This window comes from Eulemur rufifrons, unplaced genomic scaffold, assembly GCF_041146395.1.
Source record: "Eulemur rufifrons isolate Redbay unplaced genomic scaffold, OSU_ERuf_1 scaffold_359, whole genome shotgun sequence".
Lineage (NCBI taxonomy): Eukaryota > Metazoa > Chordata > Mammalia > Primates > Lemuridae > Eulemur > Eulemur rufifrons.
Genome location: NW_027183141.1, coordinates 47,184 through 61,413, shown reverse-complemented (window position 1 = coordinate 61,413; position 14,230 = coordinate 47,184). Strand labels below are relative to the sequence as shown.

General features: G+C 40.8%; 1 pseudogene; it reads right to left on the bottom strand.

The window, feature by feature from the left end:
• Window positions 1-13,204: 13,204 nt before the first annotated feature.
• Window positions 13,205-13,683, bottom strand: LOC138380319 (protein phosphatase inhibitor 2 pseudogene; annotated as a pseudogene).
• Window positions 13,684-14,230: the final 547 nt, after the last annotated feature.

Here is a 14,230-nt window from a genome sequence, read left to right as displayed (position 1 = left end):
TCTCAAAAAACTAAAAATCAACTACCACATGATCCAGCAATCCCACGCTGGATATATATCCAAAAGAAAGGAATCAGTATATTGAAGCAATATCTGCCCTCCCATGTTTATTGCAGCACTGGCCACAATAGCCAAGATGTGGAATCAACTTAAGTGTGCATCAATGGATGAATGGATAAAGGGGATGTGGTACATATATATATATTGGAATAGTATTAAAGCCATAAAAAAGAATTAAATTCCATCATTTGCAGCAACATGGATGGAACTGGAGGATATTATGTTAAATGAAATAAGCCAAGCATAGAAAGACAAATACAGCATGTTCTCACTTTTATGTGGGAGCTAAAAAAAAAAAAATTGATGTAATGGAGGTAGAGAGTAGAATGATGGCTGGAAAAAGTAATGGGAATGAGAAAGAAGAAGGAGTCAGTTAAAGAGACCAAAACTACAGTGAGATAGAAAGAATATGTCTAGCACAAGAGAGCAACTATAGTTAACAATATGGTGTATTTTACCATAGCTAGAGGAGAAAAATTGGAATGTTCCCAAAACAAAGAAATGATAAATGTTTGAGGTGATAGATATCCTAATTACCAGATTTGATCCATACACATCTTATACTTGTATTGAAATATCACATGTACCCTAAAAATATGTACAGCTAATATGTATCAATAAAAATTAAAAATTAAAAAGAAAACAAAGGATAAGGGAGGAAGAAACCTACTAAACCACATGTTAGCAAACCAATTCTATAATGCATGAAAAGATAATACCTCATGTTCAGGTTGGATTATTCTAGGAAAGCAAGATGAATTTCATATTACAAAATTCACTTAGATAATTTACCACATGAATGTATTTTTAGAAACCACCTCTTGTATCTGACATTGGATTCTGGCAATCCAAATAAGATAATAAAAAAAAAATAAAGGATTTAAGTTTTGGAAGTTAAAAAATTTAAATATATCTTTATTCACAAATGATAGTTTTCACTAAAAGATTCTATAAGGCAATTATTAAAAATTAATAAGAGAGCCTGGCAAAGTTACATTGATATGCGATCAATTCACAAAAGTCCATTGCATTTCTGTACACCAGGAGCAAACTGAAATTCAATTTTTAAAACATACAATCTACAAGTGCAACAAAAAATAATGTTTCTAAGAATAAATGCAGCAAACCTGTACAAGACTTTAATGGAAGAAATCCTAAAACTATGTTAAAAGACATTTTTTAAAAAACTTAATTAATGGAAACACATGTCAGATGTATATTTGGGAAGACTCAATATTGGAGTCACATCAACTCTCCCACAAATTAATTCATGGAATTAATTAAATCCTAATTAAAATGCAAATTAATGTTTCACAGAAGTTGACAATATGATTGCAAAGTGTATATGGAAGTTCATGTTGCCAATAGTTAAGACACTTTTGAATAAGGAAAACAAGATGATGGTACCTGTGCGACCCAATATCAAAACACACTGACACAACTATGTGTAGTATCGGAGCAGGAATAGACAAACCAGGCAATGGGCCAAAAAGCGAACAAACTGACCTATGAGTATGGTATGGAAACTTGATTTACTGCTGTTTCTATGGGAAAATCTGGACTGTTCACTAATTTAAGTGCATGAAAATGAATCATCCACACTTCACACCATACACATACAAAAAAATCAATCCAGATAGAGCAAAATTTTTACTGTCGAAGGCAAACTCTAAGACTTTGAAAAAGGGGGGGGGGAACCACATATATGCATTGCAACCTGCAAAAAACAGCTTGGATTCAGAGGTGCAGCTCTGGTCAGGTTAGGGGCTGTGGTCCTGAAGTTTTGCTGCCTCAGTTCCAATCCCTGCTTCATCAATTCCTAGATGAGTGGTCTTGGGAAAATTACTGAATTTCCCCAAGCAAGTGTCTTCATCTGTAATAACGGGGTAATATTAACACCCCCCTCCAGAGGTTTTAGTAAAGCTTCAGTGAGATCCTTTCTGTAAAGTGCGTAGCACAGGATCAGCACGTGGTAGAAGCTCAGGAATGCCGCCAGGACAATGATCCTGGCCGTTTGGACAACTGTGGGAGAATCCAGGGAGCCAGAGCCACATTTCCTGGAGAAAAGCAGGAAATTCAAGATTTGATGCCTTGGTGAAGGAGGCCAAGGATTTTGTGGTGTTCCAGTGGGAAGAGCTAGTTCTGAGGGAGACGGATGCCAGAATACAGAAGAAATGTGTAAACATTTAAAATGGACCAATGGCTGTTTACTCCAGCAGATTTTGCTATAAGATGGGACAACTACACAGCCCATTTCTCTTTAACCTGTTTTCTTTTTAATTTCATATTTCGCAGACATCTCATCATGTCATATGCAGATCTGCCACATTCTGGATTTGCGTAAGATCCTGTAGTGCAGATAAAATATAATTTATGTAATTGATGAACATTTAGATAGCTTCCCTTTTATGTTTTTTTTACTTGAAAACCATAGGAAATAAATGAATCAATAGAAATGTAAAAACAAGCACACATATGTATCTACGTGTGTGTGTGTGTGTGTGTGTGTCTGTGTGTGTGTGTCTGTGTGTGTGTAGATAGATAAACCATTTCAAATTGGAGTGGGGATGAAGAGACTCCATTCTCTATCAATTTCTCTGTAAGTGAAATCATAGAATCATTGAATGACAGGGTAGATGGGGCCTTAGAAATATCCAGTGGGATGACTTTAATATAGTGTTGTTTGTTGCAACACCATTCAAAGTAGCCAAAATATGGAATCAGCCAAAATGCCCATCAAAGGATAAACAGATAAATAAAATGTGCAGAGCACTAAACACAAATGGAAACATGTAATTGCTGAATGTTATAAACTCCTACTCTAGGCTTACCTGGAGGTAGGTGCTCTGCACATGTCACTTATCCTTACAACTCTCTTCTTAAGCAAGTACCACTAGAGGGACCATGTGACGAATAAGGAAACAGAGGTCGTATTGTTAGTAATTGGGGCACTTGACAGTCCAAGTAAAACCGAGAAGCCTGAATTACTCTGGTGAAGCACATGTTGGACTGCACAGGCCTACCCAACCTGCTCTACTCTGTACACACACCTCTGGCTTTTCCACTAGCCCTGGAATATTCCCAGACCCAATTGCAAAATCGGTTCTTTAAACTGAAGATGAGGCCCAGAGTCCTTCAGGGATCCAGCCAGCAGTAGGTAGTGGCCAAGGCAAGACAGGGACACCGTGGACTTGCGGCTGCTTGGCAAACTGCTGCCTACGCAGAGAGCAGCCAGTCGGGCCCTCGGGAGGTTGGAGAAGGGCAGCTTTACCCAGGAGAAGCCAGAGCAGATGCTGATGAAATTCCTGAGGTTCTGTGATTCTCTGACAAGGGAGGTGAGGTCTTCACTTCCCTGCCTTTTCTTAATCCTCTTCAAAGTGTAGCAGAGTGCAGATGCTAAGACACATAATTTATCACCACTATATTCTTCTTACTAAAACATTCTCATCATCTAATCACATCACGACTCAAGAATGCAGAGGTGTCTCTCTCGGCCTGCAGAAAGGCAGCTCCAGTTGCCCTGGGAGACTTTGCTTCCTCGGAGACAATCTGGGCATCATGGAAGCGGAGGGAAGGTTAGGGCAGAGGTGACCAGGGAGATCTGGGTTCCCCTGCCCTCTGTTAAATTTGTATTTATTAATTTTTAAATTCCCATACAGTAAAATTCACTTCTTGGGTACATACTTCTAGATTTGACCAATGCATGGGATTGTGTAACCACTATCACAATCAAACAGAGAGAGGCTCCATCACCCCCAGTGACCTGAGTGCCACCCTCGGCCCTTCCCTGCTTGGTGGTCCTAGGTCTTTTGGCCTTTTCCAGAATGTCAGGTAACTGAATCCACACGGAATGAAGTCTTTGAGTCCAGCTGCTTTCAGCGGGCATAAGGCATCTGAAATTCAGACATTCTGTTGCATTAATCAACAGTGTGGTCCTTTTTACTACTGAGAGGTATTCTGTCGATGGATGAGCCACAGTTTATCCGTCCACCTACCGAGGTGTTCGGTTTAATCAGTTTGCAGTTTGAGGCAATTATGAATAAAGCCACTATAAATATTTACATACTTTACAAATGTAAGCACAGTTTTCCTTGTTTGTTTTTTTAAGGTGGATATATTCCTAGCTGAGATTACTGATATGGTAAATGAATGTTTACCTTTCTAAGAAACTGTCAAACTTTTTGAAAGTGGCTGCACCACTCTGCATCGTTGCCTGCAATGTACAAGTTTCATTTCTTCACACTCACCAGGACGTGGTATTTCTGATTTTTAACTTTACCTACTTGTAGCGACATCACCTTGTAACAGAATTGGCATTTCCCAATTCCTTGTAATGCTCAGCATCTTTTCACGTGCCTTTTGCCATCAGTATATCTTCTTTGGTGAAGTGTCATTCAAGTTGTTTGCTCATTTATTTTTAGAGAGGTTTTAGATTCACAGCAAAATTGAGTGGAAGGTATAGAATTTCCCATATACCCCTTCCTCATATATCTAAAAATTTCAAAATTTTACATGTTATGCTTACCTCTATGATATAGTTTGCATTTATTTTTGTATCTTTGCATACAGTTTTCTGATTATTCTAGCATCATTTTTTAAAGGATTATCCATTCTCCATTGATTTGTCTTTGCACCTTTGTCAAAAATCAATTGATCGCATTTGAGTGAGTCTCCTTCTAACTCTCCACTCTGTCCCACTGATCGAAGTGTCCATTCTTTTGCCAAAACCAGACTGTCTCGATTACTGTTGCTTTGCAGTAAATCTTGAAATTAGATTATATGAGTGCTTCAAATTTTCTTCTTTTTGTTGGCCATCTCGGCAGCCCTCTTTTAGTTCTGCTTTTACCTGTTTTATCCAATGAAAATCACTGGCCTGCACTGGCATCGCACGTGATTCTCCAGCCTCCGGCCCAGCTCCCCTTCTCTGGCCACACACTCCCGCCTTGGGCGGTGAGCCTCCCCCAGAAACAGCCTCCGCCCTCCTCCTGCTCACGAACCCTCCCCAACCTACCACCACCCTCAGCAGCACCCTCACCATGCAGTCTCCTCTGACACTGTCGCATCACACTGCACAAGAACCTTTCCTTCCTGAAGCTTCTAAAGCACTTATTTTGTGATTCTCCTTGATCCCTTAGTGTGGATCTGTGGCCTGGCGACATAAGAATCACACGGGGAGTTATGAAAACCCAGATTCCTCCCTTGCTGACCCGCTGTCCAAGAGCCTCCTTGGTTGTCGGGGGGGGGGGCCTGAGAATCTCATGATTTCACATTGGCCAGATGATTCTACAGCAGTCGGGTGTGGGGACCCCTGTAGGACACGTATCCTGAACTGCTCGTGATGCCGGTCACTCTATCGTGCATCTGTGAATATTTCTCATGCATAGAGACCTGGTCTTGCACTTCCGTGCTCTCCCCAAGCTCTTTGGTACTCTTTGAATGTTTAGAATCCATACTTTTAGCGGTGGTTATTGACTGAAAACTTGCTTGCAATCCAAACTGTACAGCAGAGCTGAGCAGTTGCCAAGGAGATTGCATGGCCCTCCAAGGCAATCTAGTTCACTGCCTGGCTTTTGGCAGGAAAGTGGCTGCTGTTCCAGAAGAAGCAGTGAGTCGCAATCCTGTTTGAGCAGCAGAACTCCGTGGAAGCTCCCAGAGCTCAGACCTACTGAATCCCTGCTCTGGGGGAATCCGCTAACTGTGAAAGTTCTCTGGGTGGTCCCGGTGCAGCCCACCCCCTGCCAGAACCACTGAATGGCGGAGGAGCAGAGACCGTCCTGCTTCTACTCTAACCTGCCTGTCACCTTGGGCAGGTCCTCATGCCTCCCAGCACTTCAATTTTCTCATCAGGAAAAGAACTGATTGACACAAAGCATCTCTGAGGGCCCCGCGATGCTAACGTTCTATGATCCTATATTCTCATAACATTTGTCATAATTAGGCCATTTAATGGTGAGATGCCTGATACCAGTGGATGTCCACTTGCGGTGCACTTGCTGAGTGCCGGGATCACAGTGATGATTTGGGAATGCTACGGCTGAATTATGCCCCTTCCAAGTTCATGTGTTGAAGCCCCAATCCCCAGGACCTCAGAATGTGACTGTATTTGGATCTTTACATACTGTATTTGGGGTCTCTAAAGAGGCAATTAAGTTAAAATGAGGTCATTAGGGTCGGCCCTTATTTGCCTGGAGTCCTTCTGAGAAGAGGAGATTGGGACACAGGCACAGAGGGAGGGAGGAGCCCACCCTGCTGACACCCTGACCTCAAAGTCCAGCCCCAGAACTGTGAGACAGCAGTTTCTGCGGCCTAAGCCGCCCGGTTGCTGGTACTTTCTCATGGCAGCCCTAGGAAACTAACGCTAGCATGGGGGCTGTGGCTGAGAGAAAGTGCTGGATTTAGGGCTGCAGCATGCTGACATCTGGCTCCCAGAGTTAACCAGAATGATTCCTCTTGTGCGACCTCAGAATCCTGGCTTCTGCCCGCAGACCTCTCTCTCGGGATTGTACAATCCTTTGTCAGTCAGGCCTCAGCGAGGGAAGCCAGATCTGTTTGAAAAGGTAAACAAAAACTCAGCCCCACACAATAGTGACATTTCTTTCCCTCGTGTTCATTCTCAGAATCTTCCATCGCAGCAGGGATCATGTTAGTCAGAGTCCTGTGAAAGCTGATGCAACGTGGGCCTGGAAGTCTCGGAACAAGGCGCGATCGTGCCGGAGCTGGATGCAGCTCAGCATGCAGGACTCTGTACCTGCACCTTGCCCGCCCCAGGGTCCCCTCCGCTCCCTGCAGTTCCCTGACACCAGGAGCTCATTGATGTTGCAAGTGAGCCAGCTGTAGTTCATTCTCACGACTGCGCTAGTCTGCCTAACGTTTAAAGGCTGATGTGACCAGCGTTCACCTCTGTTTGGTATCATGCCTGAGCATCCTTCCTGCTCTGCCCCTGGGGTCTGGTGGCTGAAACTTGTATTCAAAGCTTTAAGGTGTTTAGCAAATTTCTTAGAACTGGGTCATACTTATCTTGGTCCCTAATATTCCCTCTATCAAAAATAAGAGACAAAGCCCTTGTGCTGCGGAGAAAGAGGCTTGCTTCCTCTAGAAAGTTCTAAGGAGATTTCTTTTTCACACACACACCCTCTCCATACTAAATAACCCCAAGTGATTTATTCCACGCACCAGATAAACACCTGTGGTGTGAGCAGGCAGTCACCTGTGTTCGGCATCTCCGGCTGTGCCTCTCGTCACTGCCCCCACGCCGCGTCCTGGCCCACGGGAACATGGAAAATGCAGACTCTCCCCAAACAATGGTCTGGTTGAGTTTTTTGTCATCTTAACCCCAGGTAAAGGCTGAGACAGGAGGATCGCTTGAGCTCAGGAGTTTGAGGTTGCTGTGAGCTAGCCTGACGCCACGGCACTCACTCTAGCCTGGGCAACAGAGAGAGACTCTGTCTCAAAAAAAAAAAAAAAAAAGAAAAAGAAAACTCCAGGTAATTAAGGGATGTCTGTGAATATTTAATATTGACACTACAAACAATATAATCTGAGAAATCGACTTAACTAGACACTAATTTTGCTTTAGGAAAAGCATGACAGCAAAGAGCCAGACAGTGGAAAATCTGTTTTCTGTTTGAAATGACATTATTACAGAGAGCAGCATGGTTCTATGTCTCATGTCATGATACTAATGAGACCAAAAATAAAAGAGAAATAAGACTAAGAATGCCCCCTGCCTTATTTTAACAAACTCCCCAATAACAGAGAGAAGAACAAGGCATGCTATTCTGATTACCAGCATGGACACTATTTCTAGAAAAATTTACTATTAAGAAGCATAAAGCCTCTTTTTCTTTCCATATACAGATTCAACTCTTTGGGAGAAATGTTACGAATATCTCAGCTTCCAGAAGGAAACTAGAGCATCTTCTGGTCCCCAAAAGGACCAGTCTCTGAATGGGCAATTTAGATTCCAGTGACCCCACAGCTCTACAGCATGCCAGCCCCCAGGTATTCCCCTACTTCCTGACAACGGAGAGGCTACTTGTTCAGACCAGTGGGTCACCAGGACAGGCAGGGACGCAGACGCAGTCACGTCTGACTTCACAAGCTCAGCTAACACTTTAGAAAGTCTCCATTTAAAAGCAGCCGAGCAGTTTAGAAAGCTTTCTCACAGGAAGGTTTGTAACAAGGCAGGCAAGGAAGCGTGTGCATAGACCCACCTCCCCACCCAGCTCCCAGGGGCAGCCTCTCAAGGGTGGTGGCAGCTGCTAGGCCCCCATGTGAGCCCCACATCTTCTTTTGCCTTCAACAGGTTGCCCCTGGAGGAGGGCAGGAGGCCCAGATGTTTGAGAATGATGAGGGGTGCATGGCAGCCGCACATTCTCCTCCTAATGAGAACAGCTCACCAACACCTCCCCTGGAGGGAACTCAACTTTTCTAACCTTCCTCCAGGCCAAGGCGCTCTTCTTTTCCCTGGAGCATTCAATCACGTCAACAGAGCCAGAGAGGAATGGAAATAGTAGAGAGACTCTCTTTTGTTTTGCTGGGACACTTGAGCATATTCTCATGGATCTTTCAAAGGAATCCAATTATCCAATCATTCGTGGGAGCAATTAAAATGTGGAAGGGCACATCCTGCCTGAAGCCCCGAGTCTGTCTTTCCAAATCACATGGGCAATCGATTTAGACATAAGCAAATGCCACATAATCCCCTAAGTGTGGGATGTGCCCTGTGCAGTTTATAACCAATAGCACCAGGCACCAAGGTTTGAGCTGGCGATCAGCTTTGCTGGGATTGTACTCTTCTAAAGGAAATTTTAAAAAATGTATTCCCAGTTGCAAGTTCAGGAGCAAGGGGTGTGAGCCCGCCCAGGCTTATGCTAGACTCTTGGGAGTGGAGCACAGCAGAAATGCTGAAACAACAGCTGAACACTCGTGGATCCCTAGAAGTGAGTGTCAGTACCTATGATTGTTGGTGTTCCTGAATACTGAAGGTGATCTCACTCTGAGCTGCTCCTGGGGTCATGCGGGTCTCTCCAGTGTAGACAATCCCCTTCCTAAAATGGGAAAGATGGTTGTTTGCACAGAGAGAAGCTGTAGACCCAATATTGTAAGTTGTCTGTCCCTCCAGGAAGCCCAGAAATAGGGCAGATTCTCCACCTGAGCTGGAATTACCTGGAGCCTAAGGCACAGAGATGGAAGGTGGAAGCCCCAGCACGGCCGGTTATTTTGGTGACCTCAGAACAATCACTCACTTCTCTGTAAAGGTGACAGAGAGGACGCCATCTACCTCATCCGAGTGCTGCTGGGGTTAAATGAGACGGGACATACACAGCATTTAATATGCACCAGACACATAGTAGGTCCTCAATAAGTGGTAGGCACCAAGTATATTGCATAAAACCTCAGTTTTCTTTTTTCTATTTTGTTTTTAATTGACATAATAATTATACATATTTATGGGATACAGTGTGATGTTTTGATATCTGTATACACCATATAATGATCAAATTAGGGGATTTGGCATGTCCATCATTGCATACATTTATTAATTTTTGAGATGAAAACATTAAAAATTCTCTCTTCTACCTATATTAAAATATAAATACCAAACTATTAGTCAAAGTCAACCTACTGTGCATAGAACACTCTATTGTGCACTAGAACATATTCCATCCATCAAACTGTAATTTCGTACCCATAGAGCAATCTCGCCCCATCCCTCTCCCTTACCCTCCCTAACATCTAGTAACCAGTATTCTCTCTACTTCTATGAGATCAGCTTTTTTAGATTCCATATATGAGTGAGAACATACAATATTTATTTTTTGGTGCTTGGCTATTTTATTTAACGTCATGCTCTCCAGGTTCATCCATATTGCTGCAATTAGTCAATTTATGGCTGAATAGTATTCCTTTGTGTTTAAATACCACATTTTCTCTATCCATTCATCCACTAATGGACACTTAGGTTGCTTCCATTTCTTAACTATTATGAATAGTGCTGCAGTAAATATATGAGTGGAGATTTCTTCAACTTTATTAATTTCATTTCCTTTGGCTATATACCCAGCATTGGGATTGCTGGATAATATCATAGTTCTATTTTTAAGTTTTAGGGGAGCTTTCATACTGTTTTTACTAATAGCTGTAAAAATGTACATTCCCACCAACAGTGTAAAAAATTTCCCATCTATCCATATTCACACCTCTTTTTTTTGTCCTATTGTTTATAGCTATTCCAATTGGTGTAAAGTGATATCTCATTATGATTTTGGTTTGCTTTTCCTTGATATTTTGTGATGTGTCTTGCAAAACTACCTTTTCAATTTGTGTGCTTTATTTTTCTTTTCCATGCCGAATTTATTTGGCTATGACTTTCAGTACTATGCTGCATAGAAGTGTTAAAATCAGGCGTCCTTGTCTTGTTCTTGATTTGATAGGAAAGGATTTCATTTTTTACCACTTTGTATGATTCTAGTTGTGGATTTTTCCATACGTTTTCTTTCTTAAGTTGAAGTAGTTCTTGTCTACATCTAGTTGTTGCATGATTTTAACATGAAAGCATGTTGAATTTTGTCAAAATCTTTTTTCTATCTTGAGATCATCATGTCTGTTTTTTTTCTCTGTTCAGTTAATGTGGTATATTTCATTGATAGGTTTTCATATTTTCAACCAACTTTGCATTTCAGTAATAAACCCTACTTAGTCAGAGTGTATAATCTTTTTGCTATCCTGCAGATTTTGGCTATATAGCATGCTATTCAGGGTTTATTTGTCATTATTCATAAGGGACATTGGTCTGTGGTTTCTTTCCTTGTAGTGACTTTATCCGGCATTGGTATCAGAGCAATGCTGACCTTAAGAAAATAAGTTAGGATGTGTTCAGCCCTATTCAATTTTTTCAAAGAATTTAAGAAAGATTGTTGTTAATTCTTTAAATGTTGGTAAAATTCATCAGTAAAGCCATCTGGTCCTGTGCTTTCTTTTGTTGGAGAAATTGAGTAATGATTCAGTCTGCTTATTAGTGAGTTACAGCTCTATTCTAATGTTCTATTTCTCCATGATTGACACTGGGCAGGCTGTGTGTTTCTAGAAATTTTCCATTTTATTGAGGTCATCAAGGTGATTATTTTTCAGTTGTTCATAGTACTCACTTGCAATCCTTTTTATTACTGTAAAATCCGTATTAATTTATCTGTTTTTATTTCTGACTTTAATTATGTGCATCCTCTCTCCTTTTTTTTTTTTTTTTGAATTCTCCCACTTTTCATTTATTTTGACATTACTGATATTTCCATAAACTTGCAAGTGGAAGATAGCTGTTTTCTTCTTCTTCCTCTTTTCCTCCTCCTCCTCCTCCTCCTTCTTCTTCTTCTTCTTCTGCTTTTTTTTTTTTTTACACTGGGCAGAATTCAGATCAGTTTTTTTTTTTAAAATAAATATCATTCCAATGTAGCTATCCCAGCATTTCCTTTAAGCACCTGTCTTAAACTTCTGCTCTTGTTTCTTACTACTTTCCACACATACACACATAATCCTTTGCCTTTTAAAAGATCATAAATAGTGTCATGACATTAGAAATTCTTTTCCTAACACCTATTCTGTCATTTGCGGCAATAATGAAATTCTCATTTTGACCATAAATGCCTATTAGTTCTACTAATACATGAAGAAAATAGATTGAGTAGCAGCAGTAGGGTAGGTAGAAAATAGAATTCAACTGCTTAATTTCTACACCTGATTTATAGCTTGCCAATTAAGTTGCTATTATTAGTTTCTTTGACATCATTAGACTTTAGACAACAACTAAATAAGGGTTTTTTTGCAAGATGAGGGAACTGTGTATAACTAGTGATATGATTGTTTACAGAAGTAAGCCTGAACATTTTTAAATTTAAAAACTTTAAATAGGCCGGGCGCGGTGGCTCACGCCTGTAATCCTAGCACTCTGGGAGGCCGAGGCGGGTGGATCGCTCGAGGTCAGGAGTTCGAGACCAGCCTGAGCAAGAGTGAGACCCCATCTCTACTAAAAATAGAAAGAAATTATATGGACAACTAAAATATATATATACAAAAAAAAATTAGCCGGGCATGGTGGTGCATGCCTGTAGTCCCAGCTACTCGGGAGGCTGAGGCAGTAGGATTGCTTAAGCCCAGGAGTTTGAGGTTGCTTTGAGCTAGGCTGACGCCACGGCACTCACTCTAGCCTGGGCAACAGAGTGAGACTCTGTCTCAAAAAAAATAAATAAATAAAATAAAATAAAATAAAAAATAAAAACCTTAAATAAGCACAGCTTTAAGAAAATACAATACTGTATACTATGACAAATGTACATTAATCTTCTAACATAGTATGAATTATTTGGTCTCTTTTCTGAAATAAAATGTAGGAAAGTCTTGTGTATCTTGGTTTAGTGATGGCTTCATTTCTAGTCAATTATTTATATATCAATTTTTATCAGTACCAAAAGAATCCATTACATGAACAGGTTTGTAAAATAATTTCTGTATATCACGCCTGTAATCCTAGCACTCTGGGAGGCCGAGGCGGGTGGATCGTTTGAGCTCAAGAGTTTGAGACCAGCCTGAGCTAGAGTGAGACCCGGTCTCTACTAAAAATAGAAAGAAATTAGCTGAACAACTAAAGTATATAGAAAAAATTAGCCGGGCATGGTGGTGCATGCCTGTAATCCCAGCTACTCAGGTGGCGCTTGCCTGTAATCCCAGCCACTCGGGAGGCTGAGGCAGGAGGATCACTTGAGCCCAGGAGTTTGAGGTTGCTGTGAGCTAGGCTAATGCCACGGCACTCTAGCCCGGGCAACAGACTAGGCATTTTCAGGCTACTCAGTCTGTAAGGTTATCGTTTAACTCTTGTCACTATGTAAGTATGTCAACTTGTAACTATGTCAACCATGCATAAGTGGTATGCATGTTGGGACTTAAGTCATGAATTGTGGAGAATAAGAAGCAGTGTATTATAGTTTAACTCTTGTCACTATGTTAACTATGTCACTTGTAACTATGTCAACCATGCATAAGTGGTATGCATGTTGGGACTTAAGTCATGAATTGTGGAGAATAAGAAGCAGTGTATTATAGTAACAACATTTGTATCTAACAAATAATTGCAGTATCAAACAAATCTTTTCTATGAACTTTGTGATTTGTTTTACTGTTGGTCACTTGTAGTGGATCCTTGATTTGACTCTCCCATATTCATGCTTTCCCCGTCTGCACTCTCTAACATTTCTTCATCTTCCTCATCATCATGTAGGTCTTTTTAATTTAATTGTCTAGCTAATTTAATATTCAGACTTTCATTGTAGTGAAGCTTTGTTTTCACTTTGAATTGTCCCTTTATTTCCTCCTCCAAGTGAGAGGTCCCTGTCGTCCTCTCCCCTGCTTTCTTGTTCCGGAACCTGATGCCTTGGCTCCCAGCCTTCAGCAGCAGCGCAGTTCTCAGCTAAGACATCTGGAGTCCTGGCTTAAGTGGTTTCTGAATCACTACATGCACCCTCATCATCACCTCTCACACCATGGTAAGGAGTGCTTGGTTCATCTGTCTTCTTTAAACCACAGTGTGTCTACTGGACAATAAGTCACCAGGATGTTCATTTAATCCCACTTCTGAAATCCATTATTATAAAGTTACTCAATGTAATCTCTGCCTTCAATGCTGCCTCCCTAACTCAATGTATTGAGTGATTATTTGTCTAGATTAAAAACTTCTAATATCAATTCCCAAATCTACTGTTTCAATTTATAAAACACACAAGTTTCCATGCCTCACAGATTTCATTTTCCATATTTGTCTAGTGTTAATATTGTTCACAAGCCTCACCTCTTTGTAAATTTCTTTACTTACGTATTAAATGATGAGTACATAAACTTAAATGGTAATAATTTAGTTTCTACTCTACACTATTTTTTATCATGTACTAGTGTTTTATGTCCCATTGCTTAAGACATGATATGAGATTGTGTAATGGTTCTTGTAGTAGTTGCTGTTGTATTTTTGTTCCTGGCATAAGACAAAATGAGTCTTTCTGTGGCCATCCTAAAACAAAACCAATCTTGTAGTCTTTAAATCCAACTTAATCATGGTGCAGGTTCTTGGGATATTATATTGCCATCAGTGTATCTACATTTTATTTAAAATTTTAAAGGTTTATTC